The sequence below is a fragment of the Apteryx mantelli genome, chromosome 14 (assembly GCF_036417845.1).
Source record: "Apteryx mantelli isolate bAptMan1 chromosome 14, bAptMan1.hap1, whole genome shotgun sequence".
Classification (NCBI taxonomy): Eukaryota; Metazoa; Chordata; class Aves; order Apterygiformes; family Apterygidae; genus Apteryx; species Apteryx mantelli.
Genome location: NC_089991.1, coordinates 14,708,879 through 14,735,611, shown reverse-complemented (window position 1 = coordinate 14,735,611; position 26,733 = coordinate 14,708,879). Strand labels below are relative to the sequence as shown.

At 39.0% G+C, this 26,733-nt stretch overlaps 1 protein-coding gene and 1 long non-coding RNA gene across 2 annotated transcripts in view; both read left to right on the top strand.

Annotated features, from left to right (window-relative positions):
- The window catches only part of GABRB2 (gamma-aminobutyric acid type A receptor subunit beta2), a 174,446-nt gene that overhangs the window by 110,204 nt on the left and 37,509 nt on the right, over positions 1–26,733 (top strand). The window lies entirely within an intron of this gene.
- LOC106493649 (uncharacterized) lies at positions 434–1,593 on the top strand. Its single transcript, XR_001294174.2, has 3 exons — positions 434–766; positions 970–1,162; positions 1,246–1,593. It is a non-coding gene; the product is annotated as an uncharacterized lncRNA (long non-coding RNA).

Below are 26,733 nucleotides of genomic sequence, written 5' to 3'. Positions count from 1 at the left end.
CTTTGGAGTTTGTGCTGTGTTGTATTCCTACTTTTCAGCAGCAGAACAATCCACTGCTTACATTCTGTATCCTATGAGCTTGTCTCATCTTGTGATTGATGTAGCTATGGTCACCAGAATTTGAGACGTCACCTCAACCTAGGCAATATTCTTAGATAATAACAGGGTAACATAACAGAACAAGGAACTGATGGAAGTCAGTATACAGTCATATATCTAACAATACACCTTTTCACTTTGACTTTGGATGTGCAGGTACTGTGCTCTAGCAGAGAAGAATATGCAATATTGAAAGTAACAACTTCTAATAGCAGTAGTTTATAGTTGTCATGAATGGAATTAAATACCATGCTGAATCCAGGTACTTCTACTGATGCATGAAAGGTGATTATCCAAGTGTTTGTTTTTTTGCGTGACCTAATACAACAATCTCCTGCTAAGATCACCGTGGTTGCTGTGTTTTCTGAAATTGTTAATTGATAATCAATATATATCAGAAATGTGTGTGGTCAATAGCAGACACAGCTTTGTTCAAGGCTAAGACCTGTGACAGGCTGCTACAAGAACTAGTTTTATTAAAGCAGAACAGGCACCCATATCTTACTGTGTGGGAGTTCGTCCATGCACATCTGGAGCTCTTCAAGAAAACTGGAATTTTTCTTCTCACCACAGCCTGGAATGGCCAAGTCTCTTCAACAGCTAACTTGTGGAAGATGGATACGTACCAAAATGTTTCACAGACAACCTGACTGATGCTGAAATGCTGGTAAGTAAAGCTTGCTTGTGAATTTTGCTGTTGTTCTCTAGTCTCTTTTTAGTGCCTGGCCCTTGTAGCCTCTTACCTGACAGATGTTCTATCACGATTTTGGGGAAATTCTGGAAGGGGAGGGAAAAGTACAGTAGTAGATCCTTCTTTTCTGTTTACGTATGGTCCATCTCTCTTTTTTTTTTTTCCTTTTTTTTTTTTAGGGTCCAAGTGAGTAATGTAAGCAGTAACATCAGTGACTCACATTCTGTCAGAATTATTGTCCTAGGGATGGCATTCATACCAAGAAACTTCTCATTCTTCACATACAACTAGCATGAATGTGGTGACACACAATGCAGGGGACTGGATGAGTATAAAGGAGTGGATGTGTCGCAGGTGTAATGCATTTGTACTGTAAGTTCCTTACATTCATCTGGGATACTTGGCTTTAGTGGTGTTGTGTATGTGTATTAACTACAACATTCTCTTCCTTTCAGAACTGCTGCAAGTCCAGGAAGACCTATGGTTGTATTAGGTACATATATGATACTTTCCTCCTGCAAAACCTAGCTAAGTTCCTAACAAAGTTTGTTTTCTTGCTGGCTGAAAAGAACTAGCCTTTGCTTATTTATGTTTGTACTCAGTTATTATGGGAAGATGGGATTAAAGAAGTGGGTTTTACATTTTGCTCTGAGGGCAGAAAAGCCCCTATCTCACAATGTATCCAAAATTTGTATTGTACCCTCTAACATGCCGTATGCAGCACAGCCTTCTATTTTTCCTTTATAATGACTCCTCATGTGCTGCTGGTAATACTGTGGTATTGATTGTATGGATGTGGGAAACTTACTTGCATTATAAAATTGCAAGGTCTTTGCTAAATGCATTAGCTTTCTCAAAGAAATAAAACCGTGTTTTTAAGTGATGTATCTGTGTGTTTCATTATGAGTATAAAGGAGTTATGAATACAAAAAAATGGGAAACTTCCAAGTCTGCTAAGAGAAGGTGACTGCAAGAGTGGAATTGCTAGCAGTTAATTTTTCTCTGCACCTAGTGGTCTTTATGTACTAACCAAAAAATGGTCTTTTTATTTTGGGTGGGAGTTCTTGGACATGATGCAGATATAAGTGGCATCTGTACTGTGTACATGCCTGTCCATTTGTGCTACTGGGTGATGCCTGTACAGACTTTCAGTCACCTTTTTTTTCCAAGTTCCAACTTTTCACAAATGAACAGTGTGCTCCTATTTGCACACATTTGCATATGTACTAGTTCTTATTTTGTCCAGAAGCTGTACTCAGGGCCAAATTGTTCTGTTGTTAGATGCCAACTTGCTTTTGATCTTAAGGAATATATATAAAAGATATTTGATAGATTAGGTTATTGTGCCTCTTACAAATAGTATGGCCTTAATTTTTACCAAACAACAAATTGTAAATACATTGGTGCAGTTATTATTTAACAATGTTTTTCATGTTATTAATGGCCATATATGAAGAGGCATCTTAATCTATTCTCCGCCTTTGGAAAGCACCTTAATATGTATTGCTTTTACAGGAAGCTCTCCAGCATGATTAAAACTTGTGCTTTTGCCTTCTAGGAATACTGAATCACAGTTCAGAACTGGGGCTAGGGTGCTTTATCTACTGCTTACCCCAGCCATTTCTGAGCAGCGCTGTCTTCTGACTGTCTTGTGTCCATGTGAAAGGCAGCAGATCTCTGCTGCCATTACATTTTTCACTGACTCTGGGTTTAAAGTGTCCGTAAGCAAATTATCTTTCTCATTTTTCCACCACTCGCTCACAGGACTGGTATAGTATGGCCTCGAGCTAGAGTATTTGCAAATAGCAGTATCGCACTGATCGTCTGCAATAATCTTTCATAATAATGTTGCAAACTGTAATTAAATTAAGCGCTTGTTATTTTAAAATATTTTGTATGTGATCTCTTCCACTTTTAAAAGGCCATCAGTAAGGCTTGTCAGCAATTTACTGGGGAGATAGAAGGCAACAGAAGAATTGGACCCTTAACACTTGAGAATTGTTTGAATTGTTTCAATATACCATATTGTTCAAGCAGAAATTTGTGACACTTGATCCCCTGCTGAGACAAAGCCTTGGCTCAACTTTTGAAAATTGTCTCCTTGTAGACATAGACAATGTTTACAAATACTAAGACTTCTGTTTTTATTTAGACTATTCAGTGTTGAACGTACAGAAGAACACAGTCACTTAGGTTGGTGTACCTGTATGCCAAGTACATCGTCAGGGTTGGTTAGTTGAGTTTTTGCAGGGGGGAGGAAAAGAATTTTAACACATTTGTTCAATGTTTTAAAAACTTGATGTTTTATTTAGGATTCTAGCTTTTTAAGAGACATCAGAAAAGTACTTGCAGAACATGACAGATCTACAGCATTCCACGGTAAAGCAAAGCAAAGAATTCGTCTGACAAAAGAGGAGAGATGGACTTTTACAGATGCAGTGCTCAAAAGTACTTCGAGATATCCTGTCATGGCAAACAAATAAATGATATATTACCGACTGATTTCAGTGAGAACAAGATTATAGTGCTACTCAGATTCTCTGAAAAATCAATACGATGCATAAAAAGTATTCCCCAAAGCATTTTTTTTTAAAAAAAAAACAACCTGATACTGGTTCTAGTTTAAGCTGTGCTCTATGCTGCAGAGAAAGGGAGCATCTCACTAAATAAAGTCTATAAAAAACAGTGAGATAAAGATTTTAGCTTTATCTAAATAACTTTTTAACCCCTCAAAATATGAGTGATTGTATACATGTACCATCGCAGGAAAAAAGCTGTAGATGCCTGTTAAATTAAGTATGTTAAATTTCACAGTGGTACTTGCAGAATAAAATGAAATTGAATTTATTCTCTTGATTCATTTTCCTACCACTATTCTTTAAAGGAAAAGTTGACTAACAAAGTAGGGTCCAGAAACACGTTGTAGATTCATCAGCCTAAGTAAGGAGTCTTTATTTCCCTTTTTCTCCCTCATTGAAAAAGGAGACAAGAATGCTACCACCACGAGTATGTTAACTAGATAAAATCTTCAAATACTCTGGTCCAAGGCATTAGGTTTTTGAATTGTGAAAATTTATTGCTCCCTGGCTACTGATTTAAAATATCTATCTGAATGCATTAACATACTGACAAAAACTGAACTACTTCTGTCCTAGATTTGATTATTCCTGTTTCACCTACATTCACTCACCTTTACAAATGCCTCAGTAGTTTCAATGACAAGGTGACCAGTTTGATTCAACTGTGTGAATTATGTGGTAGTGGGGTAGGAACTGAATCTTGCACCTATGGGAACAGCAGTATTAATTTTGTCTCTTTTACAGCTGGCACTCAGCAAATACAAGTTTGGATCACAGACTAATACTGAAAGTAAAATATTGTTTGGGGGGTCTGAATCCAGTGTTCCCAGGGTGGGGTACTAAGACAAGATATATATCAGACAGCTTTTTGAGACCTCACTCATTTGGCATTTTGTCTTAGAAGCAGAAGAAATCAGCTATAATACCCCTCCAAATCAGTGTGCTTAAAGCAAAAAACAAGTTAGCTCAGTATTAAATATCTCAAGAGAGAGATTTTGCTGGGCACATAATGTGGCTATATGTTTTGTCATAGACTCCAGCATGGCAAAAACATTTATTTAATCTGAATATTCTCCGTTAGTTTGAGAGGATGGTAACGAGATTAGCATGATATAGACGTTCCCGTTGCATAGCAGGACTCAAGGGTCTCCTCGGGGGTTGGCCAGCTGTATTCTCCTAGGTGATTCCCATCTGGTGTTTTTTCAAATCCAGTTCTGAATATAAGGCAGGCAGAGTTTCTCTCTATTAGTTTTAGTTTATTCTCTGTTAGTAAGGGTTTGCTACCTTTAGCATGAACTGATCTTGGTCTTATGTTTGGATAAGATTTGATGACTACAGCAGTAAATGTTGCTCTTGCCATGGGCTATTTATGAATTTAGGATGAGATTTCTCCTTATTCGGGTAAAGTGCTGCTTTCAGAAGTGGTGATTTGAGTTTTTTAAGGGAAAACAGCTGCTCTCTAGCTCTCTGGGCTAGTAGTGGTCAGATAGAACAGACTGTAGTCTTTCTTTTGATCTCTGTTTTTCAGCACATAACTGGTTATCAGTATCAAACTCACTAGTTTACAGATAGAATGAGTATGAAGATTATGCTGAAAAGTAAGTATTTAGATACAGTAAATACTTACCTTACTCTTGCTTTGATAAAGCTAAAAAAGTAGTATTCTCTTCTACAGCTGTACTTGTGAAATACCATCTAATAAAACAATGCTATATGCTAAACAGCTTTGCTGTCTCTGCCTATAAAGAGTCCTGTACTTTTTTCTGGGTATGAAATTTGTTATTGTCGGAGGAAAAACTTTCTTGAAAGGATTAATGTAGTTGTCTTCCCTGCTTGAGTTTAAGCTAGCACCTCCCATGGAGTCAAGCTCCTGTGACCACTTCTGTAAGTTTTTCTTCTTGGAATAGAAAAGCATCATCTTGTATTATAACTGTGATATTAAGATGGTCATTTCAAAGATGAGAAGGATCTCAGGTTATGTAGAAACAATATAATTTTGTGATATTATTTGTTCTTACTGGGAAAATACAGTGTTTTTGAATGTAGCATGTTTTCTTTAAATACAGAGATTTAGGCAACCTAGAGCAGCTGCTTGTTTTTTAAATCCTTTTCCCCTACAGGGATTTGGCTGATTGTGGAAAGTATTTTAGGTAGAGTAAAGCTCACTGGGGAGACTCCAGCTGGGACTGAAAATACAGCATTGTTGGTTCCACATGATCATGAGTTAACACATGTGGCTCCTTGACCAGCCAAAAATGAACTCAGTCTGTTAAAAAGGAGATTACACCTTGTTTTAAGCATTATTCTTATAGGTCTACATTCTGCTATGGCACATACAAATATATTTGCCACATTTCCTAATTTGCTTATGAATATTGGCTCTTCCATGAGTGTTTGACCTTCCAAGAAATAAGCTCAGCTATCAGCTCAAGCACTGTCATCCCTCGTGAGTTATTTTGAATAGATTACAAACAGTTTCTAAAGAAAGGATAAATGTAAGCCTTAAATAACTATGCTGATGATGAGTAGGCAAGCCTTTTAGTTAGATCTTTCCTTATCTAAACTATTTTTCTGATCATGATAAAAATATCAAAGTATACAATATGCTGTAAAAAAATATCTGAGCAAAATACCAGATTCAGTTGCGCAGAGAAAGATAATTAGCAGATAGAGAGCATCCATTCTTGCAGAGTCAAAGAAGGAGGGCAGATGAGCTGATGAGGAGCTCTGCGTACTTTAACCTGGACTGTTTTCAGTCCTTTTGTTATTTCAGTATCTGTCCACTGCATTGCAGCTTTCCACAGAAAGGAGTATTGAACAGTAATTCAGTGTTATTTTTTACAACACATCCTGCAGTGTACGTCAAACTTTAAAGTTTTGATTTTACTTGTGATGGGAATGGCTGATACTAGTGTTGTTTCCCAATCAATGCAGATGGAGGAGTCAATGGCTCTGGTGAGGTATCAGGAGATGCAGAGTCCTTATCTGTCATTATAATCTGACCCCAATAAATGGTGATTGAAAGCTCTTACTGTTTAAAGAGGTCTGTGTAAGAAGAGAGATTCTCGTCTGAAGACACTGTTGCCACAGGTGGAATGCATGATCTGAAATTGTGTGCACCTCTCTTCTGAACCGTGTTGCTAGTCTCTCATTATACCTGTTATTGATGATATGTGGTGATACTTAAAGCCTTTAATAAGTGTGTTTCTATTCCAAACCATAGAATAAGAATGGGAGAGTACTGTCATTCAAACTTCACTTTGAAGAAACCAGTCTGCTGCGTTTGGTGGTTAATATTAGATGCCTGAGCTGGGAGGTTAGTCTTTCTGCTTTGAACTGCCTTCTGGGGAAGCCAGGTTTCGGTGCTTTGTGGTGTTCTCAGAGGGACCCGTCTCCAGCAACCATATGAGTATTCTCCTACCTTTGGCACCAATGCCTCCATATAAACAGCATGAAATCCTTCATGGGGTTTTAAGACTGACTTTTCCAAACTGATCAGCGTAGCTGCATTCAACCATATTCCATTACAGTTAAGAAAAGAAAGCAAAAATAAATATTAATTTATCAAACTACTTTGTTTTTCAGAATAAATGTAACAGTATAGTTAACACTATTAAACACATTTAAACACATTTAAATATAATTTCAGCTGCCTTTTGTGTAACACTGTTTTGTGTGAGGAAATTACTGGGTGTTATTTACTGGGTGTCTGCAGCTCAGTTACATACTGTTGCGTTTCCACCTGTTAAGGAAATTTCTCAGAAATTTCTGGCTTGCAAGGATAGATATGCTGGCTTATGAAAGCATAACTGTGCTTCTATATATCTTGCTAATAGCTGAATATTTCATTTATAGAACGGGGTTATTGTTCATTCCATTTTTCTCCTATCCGTATGTTCTATAGGACTTTTCTGAAAATTAATGATAGTAAAGAATGGGAAACAAAAAAGTTCTGTAACTTTGAGGATATTTTAAGAAAGGAAAGGTGTCCTCACTGGGAGTGTTTCTTACAAAGTATTCTCTTTTCTGAGCATGAAGGAAAACAATTATCCTCCTGAAGCCTAGCCCAATCAGTTCAAAGGTTATGTATGGTTGATGATGTGAATTTTCAGGTTGTCAGAATCAAATATAAGAAGATAATTTTTGTATAATATAAAATGTAATTTTTTTCTGCTGTATTTAAAATACAAGTTTTCTGTTTCCTCCTCTTTGGTATATTTGGGGAAGGAGGAGTGAGGCAGGTTGGGTGAATGAGAGAGGAGAGCCCTGTATCAGCAGCTCTCTGTCATACTTTTTTTTTTGGTAACAATGAGGAACTTCATTTCTTCCCATCTGCCTTTTCTCATACACATAAGGTTTGTTGTGATGCTCTTTAGAGGCAGCAGATGCACCTTTTAGGATCTTACCGAGTTTCCCTCTGCTGTTTTGTTGTTGTCCCCGCTGGTCCCACATTCACTTTTTTAATTCCTGTTTCATTCTCATTCCTTTTACATGGCAGTCCTAATTCCTCCATCTCTCCTGTTAAAGTATTGCTAAAGTGCCAGCCTTAGAACCTCAGATTTACCAAGAGTAAAGTTTTTGCCCACATTCTTGTTTATTAATCCCCAATCTACTAATGAGGGGAAACACCTGGTTTGACCATTATGTTTTCTTAGATAAAAGGCCATTCCTTAAAAGCTGGGGTAATCATAGGCTTCTTAGCAATCATACAAGTCTTGCACATGTCTATAGATTCAGCCATTCTTAAAAAGTCTGGATTCTTGCAAAGTTCCACACACGTTTTTGTGGACTGAGGACCTAGCAATTTGGTAGTAAAACCTAAAATGGCAGCATGGCAGGCTAGCACCAGATAAGCTGGTATTATCCATCTGTTGTAAACCAAGCTAATTCATTACTTGCATCTTCCCATGCCATTTTTGAACACGGTGATTCCCTTAATTCCTTACAGTGATCCATGCCATCACTCCAGACATATTAAATGCCTTGCGAAGTATGTCTGTATACTTCAACAGACCTGAAACCTCTGGGTATTTTCCTCAAAGCAAGTCTGCCTACAGAAAATTGGCAAGCTGCCGTTTTTGCTTGTAAAAGTGGTTCTAGGCCATTTGGATTTTTGATTGTCCTTGTCTTCTTCTACCTTGTTTTCTGTCACCATTTTCCTTTGTAGAAATAAATGCACGCATATACTTCTCTCTGTGTATCTCCTAGGTAAATTGGTAAGGGGTTCCCCGTTCAGGTATTTCTATAGATATTCTGTATATTCTCAGTCACTCCTTACTGCCTTTAACAGTATATCCCGCTCAGTGGCACTAGAAATGTGAAGGGTCGTGTGGTCTGTGTCTCTACCCTGCTACATTACGGGGAGTGTAATCTGTCTGACTACTGATGATTTCCTGCTGAACCTGTGATTATTTGTTTTCTGAGTTGCTTGTGTTGGAGCTATCAACAAGGGATTGCTCTCCTTACTCCAAAACTTCTTTAATAATACATGTGCCAGAGTATTTGCAAAGCTGGCAGCACGCTGGGACCTTGTACCCTCTGCTGCCAAGCTGAGGAGCCCTCGAGGCCCCTGCCAGCACAATGGCACTTCTAAATGCACAGTCTCCAGAGAAAAATCACCTCTAGGCAGTCACAGTACGAGTTGGAAATGTTAATGTTTTTAAATGAGCAACAAAATGATTTGCCAAAATATTATTTTTAAAGCTCTACTCAGCTGTTTGTTTGTTTGTTTTTTTTAACAATGCAGACATGAAATATTTGTATGACTATCTTTCCATTTTGAACCTAACATTTCTTTTCATTGGAGGATCCCATGTGGTGGCGCCTGGACCATTTATGAACAGCAGAGTACTTTGGAAGCACTAGATGTCCTATATTTTGACATTAATAAGGCTTCTAACATTGTCTTAAATGATGATCTGATAAACAAGGTGGGGAAACACAGATTAGATGAAAACCACATTTGGAAAATGATACTAAGAATGTGATTATTAAGTTTACTGAAAGGACTCAGTTTTGAATCAAGTCCATCTTCAGTATTTTCATTAATGATCTGAAAATGACTGAACTTGCCTTAATCTTTGAGCAACTTGAAAGACAGAATTAGGTTTTAAAGGATCTTAACTAGCTGTAGCTGGAGAGCTGCCTTGAAAAAAATGGGGTTCCAGATTTTACACCTAAGATTGCACTGAAGAATTGTGAAATAACTAGCTAGATGACAGTCCTGGTTAAAAAAAAAAAACACACGCACAAACAAACCAACCCTGTGGAGATACCATGGATTGTAACGTGACCCTGACTCCTTTTTAGCCTGTTGTGAAAACAGCAAGACTGACATCAGGATTTATAAATGGAGCCACTATTTGTAAAATACCTGCAGTAATCTTTCCACTCTATTCAGTAGTAGTAAGGACACAGTGGGTGGACTATGTCCTTCCAGGGCTGCACCTCAGGAAAGACATGTGTTGATCAGAGAATGCCTAGGGGATAGCAGTGAAGTTAATCTGGGGTCTGGAAAATATCATTTATGAAGAAAGATGATGAAAGATATGGATTGTTCTGGTAAGAGAAGAGGAATATAAGGAAAAGAGAGGATGAATCTTCAAATATTCAAATACAAAAGGTACTGCAAAGAGCGAGGGATTAATCTGTTTTCTGTGATGTTTCTGTTCTGTGTTCTGTGTTTTCTAGCTCGTATAGAAAGTAATGAGCTTAAGTTGCAGCCAGCAGTAGAAGTTCAAACTGAACGTGGTGGGGACGGGGAAGTATAACGATAACCATAGTGAGACTCTGGGATAGACTGCGGCTCTGTGGCTCTTTCACCCACCATGGGAAGTCTTTCAAAACAAGTGAGAAACTGCTTGATGGGGCTTGTGGAGATAGTTCCTCCTAACACTGCAGATAGGTAGTTATTGCATGAATGGCAGCCTGATAATTTCATGCTGGTGCATCCTTGTATAAACAGTTCATTAAAACCACGCGCAATGCTTGACTAACAGTTCAAGACTAAGACTGAATTTGCATTTCCCTCCTACCAGTCTGAAGCAGAGCTACAATAAACATCTCTGGGAGCAACCTCTTGTGTTGCCTGCTTTCTTTTCTCTCCTGCCTTTTCAGATCTCAGAAGAGTAAAAGTGGTTTTGTTTTGTTTTCCAGTACAAGGTGTTCTGCACTTTCTGCACATGATGGCACATGTTTCCTCCTGAGATGCACGCAAGGACCAGTAAACAATGAATAGTTTATTGGTGTCCATGCTGGGCAGTATTTCAGTATGCATAATGAGTGCATCTATTGATGTTTATAGCTGTAGAATATGTTGAGCTTTATAGGATCTGACTTTGTAAATTTGTACTGGGTCCTCCTCTAGAATAACCCTGAAAAGGGGTATTTTTTCTGAATTACCTTGTGCGTGTAATTTTTATGCTATGAAAATATCTTGAAAGAAGAAGAATACCAGTATATCTTTTTTCTGAAGAAAAATGACTAGCTGAGGACATGATCTGGCTTCAGTATCACAGAATCACAGAATGATTGAGGTTGGAAGGGACCTCTGGAGATCATCTAGTCCAACACCCCTGCTTAAGCAGGGTCACCTAGAGCACCTTGCCCAGGACTGTGTCCAGATGGCTTTTGAACTCTGAGTGTCTTTTATTCCTTGGTTCTGTTTATTCTGACAGTAGAAGGAAAATCCCATAGAGACATATGACATGATAATCCAGGAAAATGTGAACTTGATTGAAGGCTGTTGTTTAATGTTCTCTGGAACTAGCATTGCTGAGTTTTGAGCTATTGCTGTTTGTCAGTATTCCTGGCTTTGCGGTGCTCAAGAAATTGGCAATGTTCTGGGTTGCTGCTTAGGAATTAATATATTTCTGTTGACCCTGTCTTGCTTCCAGTATCTTGCCCTAGAAATCAGTAGAGTTTTTTTCCTCTTATCTTCCTTTAGTTTCTTCTGGTATTATTTTTGCAGGCGTCATTCTTTTGGGGAGCTCAGTGAGGTACTAGTTATGGCTGGTGCCCGTGTCCCAAAGGAGCGTGGGCGAAGGAGGCGTGGGAGGTCGCGGTTCCACTTTGCTGCACAGGGCAGACTTGGCAGGGACAACCTGCAGGGATGACCACGCTGCGGCATTTGACAGTGCCATATTGCAGCAAGTATTTCCAGGATTTCTTAGATGAACATGCAGGGAATAAAACAGAAATCTAGCTAGGATTCTGCATGTTTCATGGCTTCTCATTATCCATCATTTACAATCTGAGAGTGACCTCTCTTAACTTAAGATTTTGCAAGAAGAACTTCACCCTTCAATGTTGTAGGCTAGAAGACAGAATAATATTATTTCTTCAAATGTGGATGTGGCAAGGACCTCCCCTGCCAGTGCACTTGTGTAATGTGTGATCTATGGTCTTTGTCCAGTGAGCAGGAAGAGGCTGTGCATTTTCTCTCCTCAAATGTCATAGTTCTGTCCATCTGCTGATGCATTGTGCTATGTCCTGCTCCTTAGATGTAATATTTGTCTTTTCTGTGTAACATTTGATTAACCTTACTAGGTTTCTGTTATGACAGGGAAAGGCAGTGATGGCATATTTAAACAGCAGATAAGTTTCGCATTCTCTGAATATTCTATCTGAGCAGCTTCTTATAAAACTAACAAAACACGTGGAAACAGTCATGTGTGCATGAAAGAAAGTATTATTCAGTTGAGTGCTTTTAAAACATTATGCAGTATCAGTGCAAAATTTCTTTCTTGCCAGAAGTCCTAAATCAAAGGGCATCATTTACTGTTTTGTAACATATGCTGGTGCTTGGCAAAAGTAGTGTCGGAAAGCATGTCAAATACCGATGCTTAGAGTATTAAAGTTTTAACAAAATGTCAGAGAAAACTGGAAACTGGTTAATCCACAAAAATCTGCCATAAAGATTTCATTGTAAGGTTGTTTCAGCAAGAATTCTAGTGACATATGGGAGCTTAAAATATAATCTAATGCTATATCTCTTTGGGTGAGATGTTTATGTAACATGATTGCAAGAGAGATGTCTTTTCTTGTTAGTTTATTAGAATAAGGAAAGCTAGTGTTTCTAGAACAATGCAAAGAATGAGTTTTACTCAAAGCAGTCGTAACGTTGGAACCATAACTTTCTTCTTCCTTCTGTATATGTCTATGAAAAGAGAAATGATGCATCTAGTTTGAAGCATGCTGAAGGCTGACGGCCTGCTGCCTGGAAATCTGTGGAGCTGCTGTAGTGCGGTTATCGTGGGGTGCTGCTCTGGGCATTAGAGTGTGGGAGCCCAGCACGGAGGAGCGATAGAAATACAGTGTAACCGTGGCTTTGGCAAACTGAACTGGAAGCAATAGCTTTGTTCAGAGGAAGCTCTGAGGGAAAGATCTCATACAGGGATAATAGAGTGAAACCCTTTTCCAGTGGAACTGGAATTAAAAAGCTTCATTTATAACTCTGAAGAAAACACCTGAATTATTTCAATGCATTGCAGTTTGTGTTGCAACTGTGGCTACAATACCACTTAGTTTTATAGAAATACTATTATGTGAAAAAATGTTTGAGTTGCAGTGAGTTTTAGTCTTCATATTCCTCCTAAGTGTAAATACTTCTTTCTGTTATGGAAAGTTTTTACATTCAGCTTTTTTTCTCAGTGAAGATGATTTGTAACATAACCCGTCGTAATATATCACTAATGCCCTATAAAAATGTATCTGATTTTGTTAAAATTTCACAGGTGGTGCAATTGAAATCTTCTCTAGTATACATTATGTCAGGGGTTACACTTGCACTGATTAGTCAAACACAGTGACAGGAGATTAGAAATCTTTTTACTGGCTTGTTTCCCAAAAGGGAAACTCCTGTTAAACATGGCGAGTGAGAACCTTTGCTGAGGCCGCTGCCAAACGAAGCAGCGTTTCCGCATGACGGTGGCGATTCGTCCCCTGGGAAGATCTCCTGAGCCACCAGCCGGGACGCGCGCCCTGCGCCGCAGCCTGATCCGGGGCAGCAGGCATCGGCCGTGCCCCTGGTCGGGCCAGCGTTCAGGAGTGCTCAGCCCCTTGCAAATCATCTGGCGCTCTAGACTCTGGCCGCTTCCGTCACTGTTTGAGTGGAAATTGCCATCTTCCAGGCTCTGTGTAAAACTAAGGTTTTGAATACATTGCAGGAGGACTGAGGAGATTGTATCTGATACATCGCTGTGTAAGAACAGTTCTGTTATGTTATGATGAAGGCTATGACTGCGTATGTATTAAGTCTATGTTTGTTCCGCATGGTTTTCTGGACACCCTGGAAGAAGATATGTACACCCAAATACTACACTTCTCTCATGTATTCTTACTTTTTTAATTAGTGACTGTGGAAGAGAAATTAAGGCTCAGTTTGGGAGACTGTAATGTGAAAGGACAAGGTGCAATGAGATATCTATGTACACAATTATTTTTAGACATTAAAATATTTTCTGAGAGAATCATCTTCATAAGTCACTGTTGGCTTTCTCTGTGCAGTGAAGGGAGTTGTGTGGAAAAAATGCTATATGATTGCCATACTGAAGACTGTATCCTAATGCAAATGAACAGCTCAGCAAAATAAGGTACCAAAGGTGGTCTAGAGGGATCGAATGCTGGATTTAGCATCCTCAGTGTTACCCTCATCAAACACTTTGGAGGAGAGGTGTTTCTGTATTCATCTTTCTCTTTTTGAATGCTGTTCAGGTAAGTGCCAGCAGCATACCCTGCTGTCTTGGATATATCTGTGATGCTTTACATCTCTTGAGGCTGTTAATGTCCACAGTTTACAATAGGCATGAAAGTGGCATGATTTCATGGGCAAATTGAGCATATCATTTCATGGGCATGGTTGTCCATGCCTGGACAATGTATTTTGATTTCCTCCCCCCCCTCCACCCCCGTATAGTATGAGGCCAATAGTAAAAGGCATTAGATCCTTCAGTTCTGGAAAATGTCATTTTGCTTAGTGATTCTGAAGAACTCTTCTAGATGTTGAGAGAGATAACGAAACACAGTCTCAGAGTAGGGTTTGTCTCACTGAACGATAAATGTCTAAAAATCAGGCATGTGGTTAAATGAACTGCTGAGGCTCCCTGAGAGCAAGGGAGAGTTGTATCCCCCCATAATTAGTTCATCTTGTCTATCTTAAGATTCATCTGCTGAAGGTTCTTCATTCTCTCCAGTTTATGCCGATGGAGTCTAGTTGTCCATCTGTCTAGCCTAAGTCTCAGACTTAGGCATCTGAAGTGAGGAGGCCTAAGTCCCTCTCCAGTCCAAATGGGACTGATGGTATTCCCAGATTTCTCAGTGTGCTGGTTCTGTGCTTTTGCAGTCTGGTCACTTGAGCTATATTCTCTTTTGTTTCTTCTGCTGGTGAAACTGGAAATTTCCTCTTATCCCCATTTCCGGTGTCTGTGGAATGTGTTTCCTATTCATATTCACTTGACTGAGTGTCTTAATGCTTGTCTGCGAGTATCTGTGTTCATATAAATGTATTTGAGTCCTAAAAGGCTGTAATCAAGGTAGTGTATTCAAAATGAGGATGGTTTCAGGTTAGATATAATCATGCATTATATCACAGGGCTAGGGACTGTGCTGGAAATGATCAGTCATCTTGTTGTATGGCAGAAAAATACCCTCTTATATAAGTATTTATATCTCTAGATTACCTCAGAGTAAGTTTCTTAACTCCAAAGTTATCTTTAGGATGATGGGTCCTCCAGGCTGCAGGAACTGATGCCGTGACATGGAAGCAAAGCTTAGCGTCTCTAGCACTGTGTGCATTTTTCCCTGCTTTTTCTAATTTCCAGGCTATGTAAACACAGCCTGGCACTAAACTCAGTTTCTCGTGTGCTGGCCAGAGCCTTTGCAGCCAGCTCCTGTGTGGTTCATAACGCTGTGATGGATTAAAAGCCAACTGGGTGACATCATGCCATGCGAATGACTAAATTGCCAGTGGATGTGTGAGTACAGTTGTTTCAAGGCAGAGGAACAGGGAATGTCACAGGCCCCTGGGGACTGTACCTGATGAGAACGTTTCCACGTAGTGAGTGTTACCTAAAGGCGTAAGAGAAGATATGTTTCTTCTTATCAACCTCAGCGATTCTGTCTGTGATTCTGTGATTATGGATCAGGTCACTAATTTTTGTTGCTAGGTACAAAATCTTGTGCTTTGGGCATGAAATTCAGTTATGAGATCTGTGTCTCAGTAAGAGTGAGCAGCTGGCATTAGGGATAGCACCAGCCTGGGAAACAGATTTGAATTCTGACTCTAGATTTACCACTAATTTGGTCACTTCTGTGCCCTGTGGTCACTTTTGTCTGCGCTATACTTTCTTTTTTTTTTCTTTTTTTTTTTTTTCTCTAGTACATTAATGTTTCTCTGGCTAACATACCTGCTGTAAAAGTTGAAGCAGCAGTAGTTTAGAATAGTTTGGTTGTGCAGTAGTAATTATAGAGTATTAGGAAGATGCTGCTTGTGGTAACAGATGTGCAAGTAAAATACAGTGTAGTTTCAAATGGAGAATGGTAATACCGTGGAGTGACTACTGAATAGCCCCTTGTCTATAAAAATTTCAGGCTATCAGCAATAATTGCTATCAACATTATGCCCTTTATATCTAATTACCTCTTTAAATAAAGCTATTTTCTTAAAGCTTTTTCTCATCCTCCACATTATTTTGCCTCATAATATTTCAGGATTCAGGAATCTAATGATTCCCGAGGAGAAAACACACCATATACAGATTGCCCCCATTAGTACAAACTCTTAATAAGATAATACTATAGTCTGTTACATGATAATTTTCCACTGATTGCTTCTTACTTGTTTAACAGATTCCAAGCAGAAATTGATACCATTTGGCGGTATATAAAAGTACTCTAATCTGGTTTCTCTCTCCCGTGAATAGTGTCTATATGTGCTCTGTCCTGCTTGCATTTTTGATACATTTATTTAAAAAATAATTTTCAAACCCTAACAGAACTCATATATACCATTAGAAAAAATTAATTCAGTTCAGTGTTATTTATGTGTCTTATCAAAGGAAATAAATTATTGCAGGTGATCAAGACAGTTTGAACAAACAAGATTGGAAAAATGAAGCAGGTATCTCTCATGCAAGGGATTGAATGCACTTCACATGATTGCATTGAATTTCTGATTTTCTCTTCTTTACCTACTTATTTAACTCTATAGTTCTCTGTTTCCTCTCATTTACAAAACAGAAAAATACTTTGAATTTTGCTGGGAAAGGCACAGTGTGTGTGTGTATGTGTTGTTTTTTTCCAGAAACACTCAGGCCAGTCTGCTCTATTCATGGTGATTCAATTGCTGCATTTTATTTTTGAGTGAAGAAGTCAACATTGACAAAAACTAAACACTTTGATTATTGATGACATTTGCACAAGAGAATCTGAGTTCATTGGGGAGAATTTTATCTCTTAAACTGCACAGAGCTTTTAAAAAGCAACAAAACTCAAAAGAAGATAAAGATCAAAATAAACCCTGCTGCACTTGTTGCTGCAAGCAGGGCTGGAGGAGACGTGAGGGTCTGGAGTGTTTCTATGAGAGCCCTGAGGTCAGAGGTTTCAGCAAAATTTGAGCAACAAGGTCATGCTGGTTTGGATGCTGCAATTATTTTGTCTTCTTGGCAACTAGCCGGGGCTTTCATCTGGTTTGTGGGATGGGTCTGAGAGCTGGTTGTTGGGATTTGTTGGTTTTTTTTCCCCCTTTCCTGTAATGTAAACCCTGGCAGGAGAGGTGAGGGGCCATAGGCAGGACAATTCAGGGCAGGAGGGGTGGAAGAGATGAGTCAGGAGATGGAGCCAGAAGCTCGGTGCTCATAGCGCCTGTTAGAGATGGAAGCAAAAATTGCCATGACCTTTATATCAACGAAATCCCATTTTCTTCTGAAAATGGCGATAAATTACAGGAAAACTTTCAGAAGTACAGTTTAATACTTAATCTTAAAGGTATGTGTTCATCAAATGTACACTGAAATCCATACAGAGATACAGGATTTCTTAGTTTGTACTGATGTGGGATTTAGGTGCCTTTGAAAAATCTTCCTCCTGCTTAAAAATAATTTTTCTAAAAGTTAAGGGTTGGGCTCCTTAGTACACATGCAGTTGTGCCATTATGCACTTTTTAAGGGATTAGGTATGCCACATCTGTAAATAATTACTTGTGTATGACAAACCTCAGAGGAAGACTGAGTTTCTGTAATTATTTTGAACAACGATTGGATGTATGACGATCGAACTGGACAGAGAAATCTGTTACAGCATCTTGATAAAAATGCTATTATTAAATAAAAGCTAATCTATTAAGATACAAAGAAAACAATCTCTTAAATAATATGATATTGAAGGTATGAGGCAAGTGATAAGGGCGGCTTCAATATACTTAGGTGTAATAAGATAGTATGTGAAGTTTTCTGCTCAAGACTGGGTTACGAATTTAAATGAAGAAATGATGATATTACCTGCTTTTTAACTAAGTGCAATATAAAATTGATGTGGATGTGTGGAGCATATTTCTCGAGATCACTGATACTTAACTATGATTTCAGAGAGCAACTGAACTTGATATTACTGGCTTCATCACTCTCTGAAAGCCACAGATGTTATGGGCCACAAGAGTGAAGCTAAAAGGACTTGGATCCTGCACTGATCATGAATCAGCCCGTCTTTTCAGTGCTTTAAGTTGGAATGTTTTGATACGTATGTGATGGACAAAGTCCAAGTAATGTGTGCAAACATATTCCTTGAACATCTTGCAATTTTCTTACAGCTGCTCTGCCCCGTTTCAGTTATAAACCTTTTTGATTAAGGGAATTCATTAATAGGAGGAAGAAGGAACAGTATCATGTGACAAAGAAACGGGTTAAAGTGACTCTAACTACTTCTCAGCATTGCATATTGACCAAAGCTATCTAAATGCCAATGAGGTGGGACTACTCCGATCGTCCACAAGAATTGATCCAGCTTAATGGTGGCTATTCCTAGTACATATTCCAGCTATTTATTTTCTATCTATCTGCTCTATTAATTCAGTTTGTGATCTATTCAAGCATGTCACTGTAATTTTGGGAGTGAGGGGGTTTGTTGACTCCTTGGTGATTAAAAATTCCTTAATGTATCCCTGTAATCTATTATATGTCTTTAGAAATGAAGAGGAATTGGTAAGTACCCAATAGAAAAAAAAATGTATATAAGTTGTAATTGGCTAAAGATACATATACACACACATATATATTCTTTATATCTATATAAGCCAGCAGGAGGTAGCATTTTTGTTTCTTCTAAAGCATCAGTTGCCTATTCCAAGTACTAGGTGAATGATGTTTGTAGTAATATGGAAATCTAGTTATTAGTTATGGAAGCTAATGTACAGAAAATCGATGGAAGAGGTGGAATGGCTGTCTTTAGAGACTCAATTATAAAGTAGTGCCTTGCCTCCAAATGAAGTTGAGAGTGATCTCTATATTTTTTAAGTGACTCAAAATGTTCTTCCATGTTTCCACAGAAACATTTATTACAAGAAATTTACTGTATAAACTATTGACCAGCAATAGTGAACTTCCAACAGATTGTTTTATTGTTTTGCTATTGTCACTGCATGCAATTAAAAACATAAAGTTCACTGTCAGGTAGTATCAACAGCCCTGCCTGTTCCATAAAGACAGAAAGCATACAAAAAACATGTAATCTATTAAAATAAGAAAGATGAACCTGATGCGAAAAATTTTTGCAGAAATTTTCAATTTACATTAATTGAACCTAGATGAAAGGCATGTTAGTGTAACTATCTTTTTTCTTTTCTGCTTGTGGTTACTTTTCACTTTCATAAAAAATTATATGCTCCTCTCTGCTTATATCTGTATCGATCTGTAGATATGCTGCAATCATAGCCAAGCACCAGAAGTATGTTTTTTCTACAGCACCCGTATTTGTTCCTAATTGTGTTAAGGCCCAGATCAAAGACTAGTGTGCTGCTCACACTAAAAATTTTCTTTATGTTACAAATAATAATCTTAGTCATATTTTACTGTCATAGCACTTAGGATCACTAGTGGAATCCTGGCAAAAATATTGACAGAGATGGTTTGTCAGTCTGGAGGACTTAGACGAGTGGGACCACAATGCAAAGTGCAGCTGTAGTGATCAGGATAATGTCTTGTTCATGGGCCTAAATCTTCTGTTTTGGGAGACAAGACAGTAGTGGAAAGTGGAGATTCAAGCGTATGATGTGTTTCTTTATCCATTCTATCTTTTGTCAGACAGGTTTGGAGCAAGCATTGACTCTAAAATGCAATTTGCAAAAGAGCCCAACTGCGATAGACCAATGAAAAATAAGTCTAGAGCGGAGCTCCTTGGAATAGGATGGACTGTCAATGCTAGATACTTGTCTGTACTAAAACTTGACAGTGCATCATTTATTCTTCCTTAGCTGCTTGTGTGTTTTGTGCAGAAGATGTTCTCCCTCTGCGGCTGCTGCTGGAGCAAAGGTTTCAAGGCAGAAACGTTATCATAAGGACCGTGCTCTGCAAATCACAACCCCCAAAGCTTTTGAGATACCATGGGGGCATGTGTTTTTTAAAAGTTCCCTAGCAACCAAGCCTTTAGAAATGAAATTCCCTTTAAGGTACCTCAAGTCCCATTTTAGTCTCTCTTAAAAATGTTGACTCCTACGTATTGCAGAGATTTAAAAGCTGTGCTGTGGGAAGAGTTAAAATACCTAATTTTATAGACGCAGATGTATAATTGGTGTTAGGTGCACACACAGGAATCGAGTCATTTCCTTAATCAACAGCTCACGGCCACTTTACAGTGGATAATTAATGCCACTTGCTGAGTGAGAGCTGAGCCAGGGTAAAACCAACTGCTCTAGGTGAGAAGTGGGTTAGGAAAAGGACACCCACGGTGCACAGACAGGTACCATTTTCACAGCACACATCATGCCCTGAAGACTTTCTTGCCAGTGTAAAAGCAACTTTGCTTTGAACGGATATTTACAAAATAAATAGGATTTGTTAAAGCTGTATGCATTTAATAAGCCTGCTACACAAAAGATCCAGTCATTTCTATTGATTTGATGGTTTTGTGAGATGGACTTTCAAAACATGCTTTTTTTCTCTCCAGACCGTGTACACCAGTGATCAGTGCCAAATTAGATACATTACCTTAAACTTTTTTCTCCATTATTGCCTGGTCGCTCATGTCCCTTCTCTCTTTTGCATGAACCTACTGCATTAGTTCTCCCTGTTTATGCCACTTAGAAAAATAGTTAAGGAAGATTAGCACTAAGCAGCCATTGAGTTGGCGTGAGAGCCAGGGAAGGGTGATAAGAGTTCCGTATTCTAGACAGGAAATTCATGTTATCAGCTCGGCTACAACAGCTGCAGCATTGGGAACGCTCCACCGCGCGTGTCCCTCTTGCCGCCCTCGCACTCATCCGTGATGGGCGCAGGTCTGTTCAACTGCTGCGGTAGCTGAGATCAGGTGTGTTGTATCGGTGAGGAAAATGGCTTGGGTCTGGATTTTTGTTAATCCTCCAGGTACAGGAAGGGAGAAGAGGAGGGATATTTGAGTGTCCTATTCTAGACAGTACAGCAAAGATTTGCCACTTGTCTATGGTCATTCCAGCTCCACTTTGACACGGTATCCACCTTTCTTCATGAAAATGTCAGACTGCACATTTTATGTAAATTTATATATGAAAAAAACGGTATGGCATCTGCAGCATCCTTGTGTTCATCTTCTAGCAGAATATAAAGCTCCTCAAGTTTTCTCAGCAGCCTAAATAATTGTAAGCATTTTTTTCTACAGATGCCAACTGAATCTTCACCATAATAATTACTATATGGGACTTTGTATGTCTCAGTTGAGGGATTAACTACTTCTACCCTTCGTCATGATTATAGAATCACCATCCATTTTGATTTCAATAGTGCAACTCTGTGGAGTGACAACAGTTTAGTTTTAAGAATAAATTCTACTACCAGTTTTTTTTTTCCCCTTTGCATTTTCCCCAAAAGAGAGATGAACAATTTGGTAATGTTATGTTCTATTGTACACAGCTGAACTGATCATTTAATTTCTCAAATATTTTTTTTGCTCTAGTATTTTTTTGATACTAAAACTTAAGTTGTAGCAGTTGTTTTGGGAAATCGGCAATAAATAGACCTAACTCACAATATGTTATTTTCCAAACCAAAAGATTTTATTTTCTTTTCAGTAAAGTAATTGTAAGCAATACAAAGTATAAAATTTGATTTTATGCTGAAAAATTATATTTTAGTATTGAAGTCAAAATGCTAATTGAGAGTTAAAATAATAATGTTCCATATTTCTTTTGCTTAAAGAAAGGACAGCCTCAAGGCAAAGATGAACATTTCTGAAACGCTCTTTGCATTTCCACTTTGCCTCAGAAAGGCAGTGCCAGAGTTTCTAGGCAAGATTTTCAAAATTATTTTACCTCTCATTATTTATGTAATTATCAAAGCTCAAAGCTTTAGTCTTGATGCTGTATTTGTCCTGCACTACAGATACGCGTGGGTTTACTAGCAGTAGGGCTCACTAATGCTGGGTTTCTAATATTTATTCCTTTTATCTTTATTGGCATAGGATTTTAAGTCATAAGTATAATGCTGATGGCTATAATGAATGCATGGCTTGATCGGTGACTTCATCTTTTTCATCGGTGAGGTAGTCTGGTGACTTACAGTTAGTTCTAATGAAGTTGTCAGTGAATTTGGCGGGGGGGGGGGGGGCGGGGAGGGAACCCTGCAATTATTTCAGACAGTTGAAGTGAATTCGGGTTTCAATTCTCGAAGCTGGTGACTGTAACAACTTACCAGTTCTGCTTGCTCCTCGACCCAAGGGCGCAGCGGGGCTGTAACGTGCTCCTTGGTGCACGCGTGCCCTGTGGGTGGACACGACGGCTTGGTCCCCGCGGTGGCCGCCCACCGCAGCCCGTGGGTAGCGCTGCAGCCATTCACGTGCTGAGCAGGTAGAAGATGCTAATACTTGGGATTTAACCCGTGTGCAGAAGTGGGAAAAGGAGGATATTTTGGTGTTCCGGCAGCATCGCTTGGCTTGAGCTAGGATTTTGGAGCAAGCCTGTCTCCTGCGGTAGCGCCGGTGGCTGAGGAAGGAGCCCCGCTCCGAGGCGACGGGGACGAGGACCCGAGCGTCCCTGGAGGAGCCTCTCCCGCACCCGGCAGCGGTCATCACCCCAGCGTTTGCTACCACCCCGTCCGTGCCGCTTTACACCGTGTGGCAGCTGTTCGCCACAGCCTCCTGGCAAAAGCGTATCTTTGCTAATTAAATTCTGCCTTGCTAAATTCCCCCTGAAGTTTTAATTGCATTTTGTATTCTTCACTAGATGCCACAAAATGCTGTGTGATGCTGCTTTGTGCTGTTAAGTGGCCTCCCGTAATTGGTAGGTGACAGACTCCTTATCCCCTATTACGGGGTAACAAAGTGTCTTGTCATTTGTGAGGTGTTTTAAGACTTATTAATGCTGGTAGCTACAGTCCATGAAATCTTCAGCCAAAACACAGTCTAGGTTTGCCCAGTTTTCTGAAGTGATTTTCTTCTGTTAAAGCTGCGCTCGACACTTGTGTCCGTGAAACGGGCAAGTGAACTGTGAAGTGTCCCCCCTTGAGCAGATCCCTCATCCATGCTGAGAACTGACTGACGGAGTACAGTATAAAGCTGGGCTACAAAAAACCACTAAGCTAAAACATTATTTATTCTCATGAAATGACTGTATTTTGGAAGTATGCTACCAAAAAGTTCCACTTTGTTTTTCTCTATGCTCAAGTAGCACTCTGCATTAATTTGCACATACCTTAAATATATACTTGAAATGAATTTAGATAATAATAGAGCCATGCACACTTCAGTCTACCGAAGTGGAAGTTAACGCTAACAGTTTGAAAGCAAAATATTCCCATGTGTTTCTCCTCATATGCTTTCTAAACCAGCTCCCATTTCAAGAAAAAACTGTTCTTTATTCTAACCCTAACCGTTCTTCTTTTTCAAATTTGATTTGTTGTTGCTTTCTGGTAATTTAAGTGCTAAAATATTTCTAGTCTTTCTAAACTGGAATTAATTTTCCCTCAGTAATGCCGTTTTTCATACGATCTAGTTTCTAATGTTGTCTAGTATTGTCCTTACGGTAAAAGCAACTGAAACCAGGTAACCAGTATTATAGTTATATTATAGTTATTCTTTGAGATCCTCTTCCCAGGATTCACTGGCAGATCTTCAGCAGGTGTAAATCCTCCTAACTTTATTAACAGTCAGCACCACCTGAGTATCTGCTGCTATATCTTTTTCTTTTCTCATAAATAATTTCTTACTGCAGTTTCTGATTTACCAGTGGCTCTGAAATATTGACATATGGTAACTCCGCAGAACACAGATGATATAAGTGCAGCTTCTGATATGTCTGCTCATGGTAAACTAGGACCTACTTTTAAGATTATTCTCAACAAAATCAGTGAAAACCTTTTTGAATAAGTGAATATGCAGTTCAGATTTACATCCTCAGGAATTTTGCCGTTGTCATATACAACAAATAGGCTGCCCAGTAAATTGTCATTTTTTTTCTTTCCTGGTATTTACTATTGTTTATATGGGATCTTTCTTAATATGCTTGATATACAAGCTATGCGGAAAATGCCTGCAAGTATATGTTTCTATGTATAGGTTTATGCATTGCGCCATGTATTCATACTCTGCCATTTTAGTGGGTAAACATGTCAAAATCTAGATTTTTTTAAACAGAAATTTAACATTTTTATGCACATTTCCCCAGAAAATCTCCATGCCTTTTTTCCCCTTGTGTTGTGCTGTTCTTTAGTGGGTTGCTTGCTTGTTTGCCAGTAGGCTCTTTAAATGTTAGTATTATGTTAATTCCATATCTTCAACTGTTGACCTTATTCCAATTGCGCTGATGCTCCTACAGAAAATGTTAACAATATAGTGCCATTTTCCTTATTTAATGATGCATCAAATAGTTATAATGAACAGGGTCATGAATGCATTTGGTTTAGTGAAGAGGACATCAGTGTTTGATCAGTGTACCATAGATTTTTATTTTATTTATTCTAATTAAGCTGGCAGACTGCCTCCTCTGTATATGATTTTGTCAAAAAAAGAGAAACCAAACTTGGAAGGAAAAATTATTGGTAAATTGTCATCTGCTTAGCATTAAGTTTTATTAGGCACATTTTCCCCATTTAGGCTAATTAGTCTTTTACGGATGTTGATCCATTTTAGAAATGTAGTTCTGACATTGCAGGGTTTTTGATCAGTGATCTACAGCTGTATGTATGGTGAGGCTGCGGTGAGAATTTGGGGTGCTTCTGAGGAGTTGCAGAGATTAAGCAAGTAGCTTAAAGCTCGCTCGGTGGTGCGTTTTCTGAGGGCTGCTCACGCCTTAGTCGCGAGCCTCCCCGCTGCTGGGCCTGCAGGGCGTGCTGCGCCGGAGACCAGGGGAGTACCTATGCACCGGTGCTCTGTTTTGGGCAGGGGATCCTTTGCACTCGCATCTATTTACGTTCATGGCACTTATTCGTATAGCATTTGCTGCTGTTAATGGGTCAGCCACTGCCATCAGTATGAGGGCCTGGCCTGTGTGGTCTCCAGGAAGGGCTGTGTTTCTTCAGGCAGATCCTGATGATGCAGGATCTCGGTATGAAAATGGGTGAGGGGAGTTGTTCATAGTATCTGCTGTTTCATTTCTGAATGCATCGTTATTGTCATTATTAATGTGACTGCATTGTTGTGAATCTGTAGATGTGAATAGTTTTTGTTTTCCTTGAAGAAAAAAGCATCCCATTTCTTTCCCTTGGACAGCTAAGCATAGCACTCGGCAGCAGTTTTTGTTTCAATACTTTTTTGAACTCTACAAACCAAGAATCAGATTCAGTCTGTGTTTTCCTGTGAGTGCTTGGTACAGGAAAGGTGATAAAGTATTTCTTAGCCATCTCAGTGCTCCATGTATTAGCTGGGTGTTATTGCAACCTCATGCTCAGGAAACATCGGGTTTGTAGCCTTCCCACTCATCTAACAGCTCCAAAAAGGGCCCAAGTCAAAGTGGCTCTTACAAGTCACTGGGGGCAGTTTAGCTCTTCAGAGTTCCCAGTTCTGCCTTGTGACAAAGTGACATGATCAAACTTTAATGAGAGAGATCAATATCTTCAGGTCAGTGCCTTCAGAAGGTACCTGTTACTTATTCCCATTTATTTTTTGCTACGTAAAAGGCCTTTTCATTCTAAACTTTGAGCAAATAGTTACCTCATAGAATAATAGTAATAAAATGTATCCTAATAATAATAACTACAGCATACATATGCTGCAGCATGTTTATGCTGTAAGTAGTAACTCAAATATTATACAAAATTGGAAGCACCACAGCTAGGACAGTGACTTAATAAGCAGGTGGACCAGGTGGCTGTTAGATATCGGCAGCACTGATGCACTCCTCAGCTGTGACGCTCTCCCGGAGAACCAGGGTGCTACCGAGCAGGGGAGCAAACCAGTTTTCGTGGTTACCGTAATAGAGCTCACCACTCTTGCAGCCCCGACTTCTATGCAGAAGCAATCCATTTCCTGCACAGAATAATTTTCTGGTTGGGGGGATCCCACAGACACATGAAGGGTAACACTTTCTAAAGCAAGGAAAAATTAGGAAGTAGGAATATGAATGTAGATACTGACAATGTGTGTGATGAAAATAAGTACTGCCTTGTAAGGATATGCTAGCAATAAAGGATACCTTCCCTGTATTGGGAAGAAAGCTGTTCAAATAGGGAACACTTGAGCACAGGTAAGGAATACTGTAGACTCGGGTGAAAATAGTTTCAAATTACTTTGGTATAGTTTGGGACAGAATTTGAGTTGTAATTCCTTCAAAAATGAAGCTGTGCAGTTGTGAGTTTCAGCAGAAATAGTGATTTTGAAGTGCTAATAATAGCATTTTTCATTGCTGCATTGTGTATTACACATTATTGTATTATTCATGTGTTTTGCTGTTGGTAAATGACTTCATTTTTTGAAGAAAGGCATTTATTTCAAAGACATGAGAGGGGTGCAGTCCACATGGGGCTCCCAGCACAAAGATGTAGTGTTTTAGCTTTTGTATTTGAGGCTGATTTCCTTTTATGTATGTTAAAATATTGTACTGGATTCCTTTTAATGAACATTTACATGCAGATATCCAGCTTTTCCAGCCCAAGAGGCAACCTTATGTAATATATATTTGCATATGGACACAGTTATGATACTAGAACTAGAGGAAAACAGAATAAAAGTCAACAGTGTGTGTTAAAATCTACT